This window comes from Lissotriton helveticus, chromosome 6 (genome assembly GCF_964261635.1).
Source record: "Lissotriton helveticus chromosome 6, aLisHel1.1, whole genome shotgun sequence".
In the NCBI taxonomy this organism is placed as follows: domain Eukaryota; kingdom Metazoa; phylum Chordata; class Amphibia; order Caudata; family Salamandridae; genus Lissotriton; species Lissotriton helveticus.
Genome location: NC_136067.1, coordinates 731,533,886 through 731,541,866, shown reverse-complemented (window position 1 = coordinate 731,541,866; position 7,981 = coordinate 731,533,886). Strand labels below are relative to the sequence as shown.

At 44.0% G+C, this 7,981-nt stretch overlaps 1 pseudogene; it reads left to right on the top strand.

The window, feature by feature from the left end:
* The first annotated feature begins 365 nt into the window (after positions 1 to 365).
* On the top strand, positions 366 to 983 carry LOC144761514 (high mobility group protein B2 pseudogene; annotated as a pseudogene).
* The last annotated feature ends 6,998 nt before the right edge of the window (positions 984 to 7,981 follow it).

Genomic DNA, 7,981 nt, shown 5'->3' with positions numbered 1-7,981 from the left:
CTTCTGAATAAAACAAAGAAGCAGCACCTTACTAGTCTGACTGGGTACAAATTAACATTGTTTGCCCCTCATATTACTATCAAAAGATGTGCCACACTGAATCCAGCCACTTTACCACCCCTCCCTTTGGAAGATGAGGACAAGGATGTCTATGATTGTCTGTTTCGGAGAGAGGAGGAGACGAAGGGATGGGTAGATCTGACTGATGTTCCTTTATCTGATCCTCTAGGGGAACTAAATGTTGATGGCTCTTGTTTCAAATTGTCAGATGGTACCACTACAGCGGCGCCTGCTATTTTGCTGCAGCAAGACAAGGCGAAAGGGTTCTTAAGTGTTGTCTTCTAGGTGACAGACTAATTTCTGCCATGGGTAAAGGAGATCCCAACAAGCCCAGAGGCAAGATGTCCTCCTACGCCTATTTTGTGCAGACGTGCCAGAAGGATCATAAAAAGAAAGACCCGGACGCATCGGTGAACTTCGCTGAGTTCTCCAAGAAGTGCTCCGAGACAATGAACGCCAAAGAAAAGGGCAAATTTGAAGACATGGCAAAGGGAGACAAGGTCCGGTATGACCGGGAGATGTAATCATATGTGCCACCAAAGGGTGAGAACAAAGGAAAGAAGAATAAAGATCCATATGCACCCAAGAGATCACCTTTGGCATTTTTCCTCTTCTGCTCTGAACACCGTCCCAAAATTAAGACTGATCATCCTGGCTTGTCAATTGGCAATACGGCAACACAATTAGGAGAGAAGTAGGCGGAACAGACCGTGAAAGGCAAAATCCCATTTGAACAGAAAGCTGCAAAATTGAAGGAGACATATGAAAAGGACATTGCAGCATATCATGCAAAGGGAAAAGGCGACGTAGGGAAAAAAGCACCTGGAAGGCCAGCAGTGGCAGCAAAGAAAAAGGTAGAGCCAGAAGATGACGAGGATGACGAAGATGTGGACGAGGAGGAGGAAGAAGAGGATGAGGAGTAACTTGAATGCCTGCTATGAGATTTTGTGCTGGAAGTCCATTGTTTTGCCAAGAATGTGAACTTGAGTGCAGCTGATTGTTAGCTCCGGTATACAAACTGTACAGAATTGTGTATAGGTAATGTGTGATTCTTTTAGGGAGAAACCTCCGTTTTTAATGTAAGTAGTAGCTGAGATGCCACTTGAGTTAGGTATGATTCTGATGTTGTGGAATGTCTCTGCATATTTGCATATTTAAAGGTTTCTAAAGACTTCAAAATAAGCCCTGGTATGCCCATGCACTTGGGAGTATCATAGCAGATTTTACATCAAAGTAGACTGGTGCATTGTACTTTTCAAAAACTATTTTTTTTGCACTTTTGTAATAAAAAGATGTATATTACATTACAGCGGCGTATGCTATTACCACGCTGCGCACTGTAGATGAGACGTAACGTGTTCCTCATCATTCAGCGCAAGCTGCAGAGCTGATAGCTCTTTTGTGAGCATGTGAATTAAGTGAAGGACTGGCTGTAAATATTTATACTGACAGCCAGTATGCTTTGGGGGTGGCCCATAATTTTGGACGCCTCAGGACCGAGAGAGGATTCTTGACTTCATAGTGAGACTTCTGACAGCTTTGACTCTTCCCAAACGACTGTCAATAGTAAAATGCAGTGCTTATAAAGCAATTACTGATGATGCGGGGTGGGGGAATGCCTTTGCAGATCAGATAGCGAAAGAGACAGCCAGGTCGAGAACAACGAAAATATTTGTGGCAGGTCCTGCTAGATGGGTAGCAGACGTTGGTATGTTTGAGAATTTGCTGGAGAGTGTTAGAGAGATACAGAGTGAGGCAACAGTAGAGGAATTGGCAGGATGGCAGGAGAGTACCAGGCATTTAGATGATGAAGGGTGCTGGACTGATAAGTCAGAGAAACAGAGATGCATATGTCCTTCCTATAGTTACTATGGCACATGGCCCGGACTATATTAGCGCCAAAGGCATTTGTAAACTGTTAGAACCTGTGTGTCAGAATGACAATATTCCAAAAGTTGCTGCTCATCTAGTGAAACAATGTATGACTTGTCTGAAACACAATCCTGGGAAGGGTACCCCAACACCTTCTGGTAATTTTGCACCCTCTTCTTTCCCTTTTGAGGTACTCTAGATGGACTACATAGAGCTACAACGAGTTAATAATGTAAAATATGTGTTAGTGGTAGTTTGTGCATTTAGCAAATGGATTGAGGCTTTCCCAACAAAAGAAAATACTGCCTTCGAGACGGCAAAGGCTCTTATTAAAGAGTTTTTCCCACGCTACGGCTTGCCCTGTTTGATTTGGAGTGACAACGGAAGTCAGTTCAACGCAAAGGTGATCCAATTTGTGTGCGATGGTTTGCACATCATACAAAAATTCCATGCAGCCTATCACCCTCAGTCAGCAGGTTTAGCTGAAAAGTACAATGGTACTCTCAAGCCAAAATTGGCAAAAATTAAGGAAAGTACTGGGTTGCAATGGCTATATGCCTTACCTCTTGCACTATTGTCCACCAGAATGACAGCCCATTCTAGAACAGGATTATCACCCTACAAGGTGATCTTTGGTCGTCCAGCAAATGTGTGGGGTGTCCCTAGACCAAAGAAGTTTTCTGAGATAGAGTATCCTTTATTGGTTGATTATTTGTATGAACTCACTAAGAGTTTGCATTCTATTAACCAACAGATACACAAGGTGTTACCTTCAGCACCTGAGGGGCCTGGGCACACCATTCAGCCTGGAGATCATATATCGATAAAGAGCTTCCAAAGATGAGATAGTTTGGAGCCTAGATGGAAGGGACCCTGTCTGGTCCTCATCACAATGAGGACGGCAGTAATAGTGGATGGTTGGAAACACTAGATCCACGCTTCCCACTGCCGACGGGTGCCGCTACCCCTTCCCTACGACGCCTGAGTTTGTGATGGCATTGGAGACCACGAGACAGAGAATGCCCCAAGATTCCCTCTGTTCTCCAATGCCCAACTAGTTTGGACGCAGACATAGGAAGAAAACAATGCTGTTTTCCATGCTGCAGTTCCCCCAGAAATTAGGGCAGCTCAGGTTTCCACTTCATCTGATTTGCAAGGGCCTGAGTCTCAGTCCCCAGCGGCCCCTGAATTTCAGATTCTTCTCCAAGATGAGACAGTGCCTGGAGTAGAAAGGTACAATTTGCATCCACGACGGAAGAGTAGTGCACCAAAAGAGAAGTGAGTATAGTTAGGGATGGACTTTATTGAATAGGATTAGTGCCAATGCCCCTTGTTTCTGCATTTTCCCATTAGACTAGGCAGTGGAAGATTTGGTGCACTGCTTGTAATGCAGGACAGGATAAGCTGAGGGTATTTTCCAAGGAGGGAGAGTGCCTTATCCTGAGAACACTGAACATTTGCAGATTGACTACAACAGTGTGGCTTCACCGCAGCTTTCTCAATAGCACCACCGAGGATTGGACAATAGAAGCCTGCCAGGGACCCTGATTCTTTTTTTTACCTTTGTTCCTTTTTGTTTTTGCGTCCTTTCCATCATTAGCTCCATCATATGACGTCTCTTTCTCTAATGATTTGCCTTGTAAACGTGTAATAAACATATATCTGTTTGGTCACCCTCTTTCAGAAGATGAACAGCTTCTTGTCGCCCTTTGCCCGGGGCAGATTAAGTTTGAATGGTTGCTCAGGAAGAAAATATTTTGGGTTGTAGTTGCATTGTTCTTCCTATTGGTGTGAGGGGGGCTTTTCTGGATATTGGAGTGCTCTGAAGTTACCTCATCATGCGCCCTATATCAGGCCGTTTCCTCAGATCGTAATAAAAGAGCCATGTATAGTAATGTTTTTTAGACACACATTGAAAATTCTTTGGGGATATCACAGCTTGTTATCCTATTGATTCTGTTACAAGTTTATGGACAGCTTACCCTTTGTCATTGGTAAATTATACATATATTCGTCCTCCCCAATTCGTAGAAGTAAAAGGTGAATTTGGTCTGGGATATCCTGGACCTTGCCTATATTACTGAAAGCCAACAGGAACAGGGTACCCTGGATGCATGCCAGAAATGTATTGTGGTGATCTATACCTTGGTCAGCATTGCCTCCGGGTTATCCCAGATCTTTAACCATGCTACCTGGAGCCTATCTTCTATAAAGGCCCCACCCAGTTCTTCATGAGCAACGTAAGAAGGGACACCCTGTGGGACCTTGAGGAGCCTTCTCATGTATTTATTCTCCTCCACTTGCAATTTGTTACAGTTGGCGATCCCCCAGAGTTCCGCATCATATGCCACTTTAGAGTAGCAAACGGAGTTGTATAAGTTCATCGTTTGCTCTGGGGACCAGCGGCCCAGTCTATGACCAAAATTCATAATTGCCCCTGTACTAGACACTAACCTATTGCAACGCTCTTCCAGTAATGCTTTAAAATTTAAATTCCCATCTATTAAAATGCCCAAGTACGAGAAGGACTGCACCTTCTCTAATTTTTGTGCGCCTATTTTGTAATTAGAACATTTCCGTGGTTTCTTCCCTGTTTCCATTACATACGACTTGGTCAAGTTGGCAGACAGATCAAAATGTTTCAAATGGTACATATTCTAATATGTACAACGGTACAGAGGACTTGGCCTTGGGAATTCAGTGATCTCTGTCCTAGTCTGCCATACTCCAAATGCTTGGACTAAGGATCAGATGGAGTCGCTTATCCACTGGCGGCGACTTCAGGATGGATCTCCGCCATGTGGATTCAGCAGAACTTCAAGTCAATTGCGGCGTCTGCTCACCGTTCTTGCTGTGCAGATATGAATCTGTACAGGCGGGGTCGAGTTCCTTAGGCTGCAGTTGGGCTTAAAGAACAAATCTCTCCTGGCTGGCTCACCAAAATGTTGCTTGAATATGAATTTACCTTGAAAAAATGAAAGACTTGAGGCGTTAGACAAAACAGTTGGTTTAATTAAACGCAGTGGCCTGGAAAGCAGGCAATACAGTTGGGATCTGAAGGCTCTCTCAAAGTATATTGTTTATGGCCGTCATTTTATAACTTTCAGAAGGTGTAATAAAGCGATTTCTGCATTCTTTGTAGAACAGGAATCCGGGCCTAGTCATGGGGTCATAAATCTGGTCACTTGTTAAGAAACACAGGTGGGTCCAGATGTCTGACATGGGGAGTGCGTGATCACTGGATGTAGTGTGGGATGTATGACATTACAACGCATGCTTTTACATCGCATGCCTTTACAACGTTGTTTTTTCAACGCATACCATTACAACGCATAGCGCTTTGGGGTGCTGGATAGTGAATAGTTTAATTTACTATTCCAACTCCAGTCCCCGTGGAAAGTAGGGAAGGTGTTGGATAGTAAATTAAATCTATTCCCCATCCTAGAGCGCCCCCCAGCGCAATGCGTTGTAATGGTTTGCATTGTAAAAGTTGCGTCGTAAAGGCACTGCGTGGTAAAAGTTGCGTTGTAAAGGATGTTTCCCTGTAGTGTGCATTCTGTGTTCTGATTGACTGAGTATTCCTAACTTATTGTGGCATCTGAATTTATGGTGTTTTGGAAACATGGGCCCCTCTGGCCAAATGTGTTCGATTGGGGGCCAATCTCCAGAGACCATTTTGATGTTGTTCCTAACTGTGGGATCGATCTGGGTTTTCCTGAGTGTAGGCATGCGGTGCTGCGACCCACCGGTGTGCAGTTCATACTTTCTGCCGGCACCCAGCAGCACATCCTGCCCATCTGACATGAGTTCAGGCAATGGAATTGGGTGTGGTGCAAGTGGCGAAGCTACAAAAGGCGCCATGGACGGAGCCCAGCCCTGAGCAAGCTGCGTGGAGGGAGGCGCCCTAGCAACCCTGTTTACGATGAGAGATGTGCCCCAGGCCTCTACAGTGGGTAGCCTTGCTCATCCAGGATCATTCAAGCAGCAGCATTAAAAAAAGTAGTCAGTGCCCTACGGTCACATATAAAGGGGCATGTCTCATTTACATAAAGAGACAGCAACAGGCACAGACCATCTATGGCTTCCAAAGGAGCCAAGCTACGCTGGAGGCAAGTAGGAAGCACTGCATCTGGCTGGGGCAAATGGAGGCATCCTATGAGATGTGTAGATGGTTCAGGAATGTATCCAGATCACAAAAGAAAGCACTGTGGAAGACCACTGCTGAAAGGAGGAATGGCACAGTAGATGATGATAGTGGCAATTGCACAGAACACCCAGTTGGCTGGCCCCCATGGTCAATAAACACACCTTTGGGTCCCCTTAGCAAATCTTGATGGCAGTTGTCATGTACTATGAACCAGAGGTGAGCTACCTTTAGGATGCAATTGAAGAAAGATGAACAGGAGGAGAGGCAAAGGCCTCTAAAAATGTAACATGCAAATTAAAACTCATTAATTAAAGGGTCTACAAAAGAAAAAAGAATGACCCATTGGGGTCGGGGACACTGCTTATCCCCGTTTTGGTGCAATGTTCACCAAAAACAGTCCAAATGGACGGAGACAAGCTTTTTGAGGCTTCCACAAATGATGGTGCTTATAAGGGAAGACCTTTTAGCTAGCCTACAAACTTTTAATGGAAAGCTCAGGGAGGAGATTAAAGCTGACTTAGCAGTGGGACAAGCCACATTAAACTAACCTCATGGAAAAGATTTCTACCCTCTGTAACAATAGACTCAATGTGCTCTAGAGTCCTGGATGTTTTAGTTAGATTACATGATCTCGAGACAACAAACAGACCTTATGACCAATCTATGTACCCTCCAAATACAACTAGACAAGGCTGTCCTTACTACTTTAAAATTGGTGGAAGGAGAAAAAACGTAAGCGTAAAGAGGCATGAAGGAAGTGTGGAAGGGGAAATCTGGAAACATTCACAGACTTTTGGGAGAAATATTTGGAGAAAATCAAATGCAGTTCAAGCTGGACGCAGAGTGTGTTTGAAAAAATTAGAGATGCAAAAGGTCCACGAGATGTACTCAAAAAACTTCCACGACTTTCAGGTTAAAGAGAAAGTACTGAGAGCCATTAGAAATTAAAAATATATCAGCTTCAAGACTTTGAGTGTTCTTTGTTTCAGGACATTGCACCAGCCACTTTGGCTCATTGTCAGCAGCTTAGAACTGGTTATAGGCAAACGGAAGGCTGGACAGATTTGCTACCATTGGTTGTTCCCTTTCAGCATTACTATTGCGTTTCATAATAAATGGCACCAGACTTCTGGTAGGGCAATGGTGGTACTGATATATAGCATTGTGAGAGAAAAGGAGGAGGTAAATACAACCCAATGGAGGCGGTGGGTGAGGAGCTATCTAAAGGCTCGTTCACACCTACACCTTAGAGGCAACCGGAAAGCCAGAAATAAGCAGGGAGAGTTACAAACCAAAGAGAAATTCAGGATATCAGGATAATGCAGTATGGAAGAAAGAAGAAAATGGTGATATGCTCTATATGCTTCAGATCACTTCGTAGAGGACAAAGTACTCAATTGCTAAGTGCAACATGAGGAAAGATGTATAAAAGGTGTCTCCTTCGACTATAAATGATGCAAATACTTTGTATGTTTGGTGAGAGCCCATGGGGAGGTGGGAAATCATGGAATGCCATTACCCCCATAGAGGAATACAGACCTGATGTAGATGATCTGAGGGGGGAGCTAAACTAATAACGCCCTTGAGTATAGTGCATAAGTTTGTCAAGACCTTTAAGATCTTGGAGGGTCCCAATCTCACTGAGGGCACTGTACCTTTGTATTTCAAAAGAGACTTACGAAACGCTACACTATTTTTTACAGTTATTGTTCTAGGTTTGCAAATAAGAGTTCAAGGTAGGGAGGGCTTTTCCACACTTGATCCACAAGACTGCACATTAGCATTCCTAGAGACAGAGGAGGGAAGTTTTGAAATAAGACACTGATCTAAGGGAGAAGTTGATGCCTTTTACATTACTAGATACCTGATAAGTAATGATTAAAATAAATTCAAAAGGGGGCG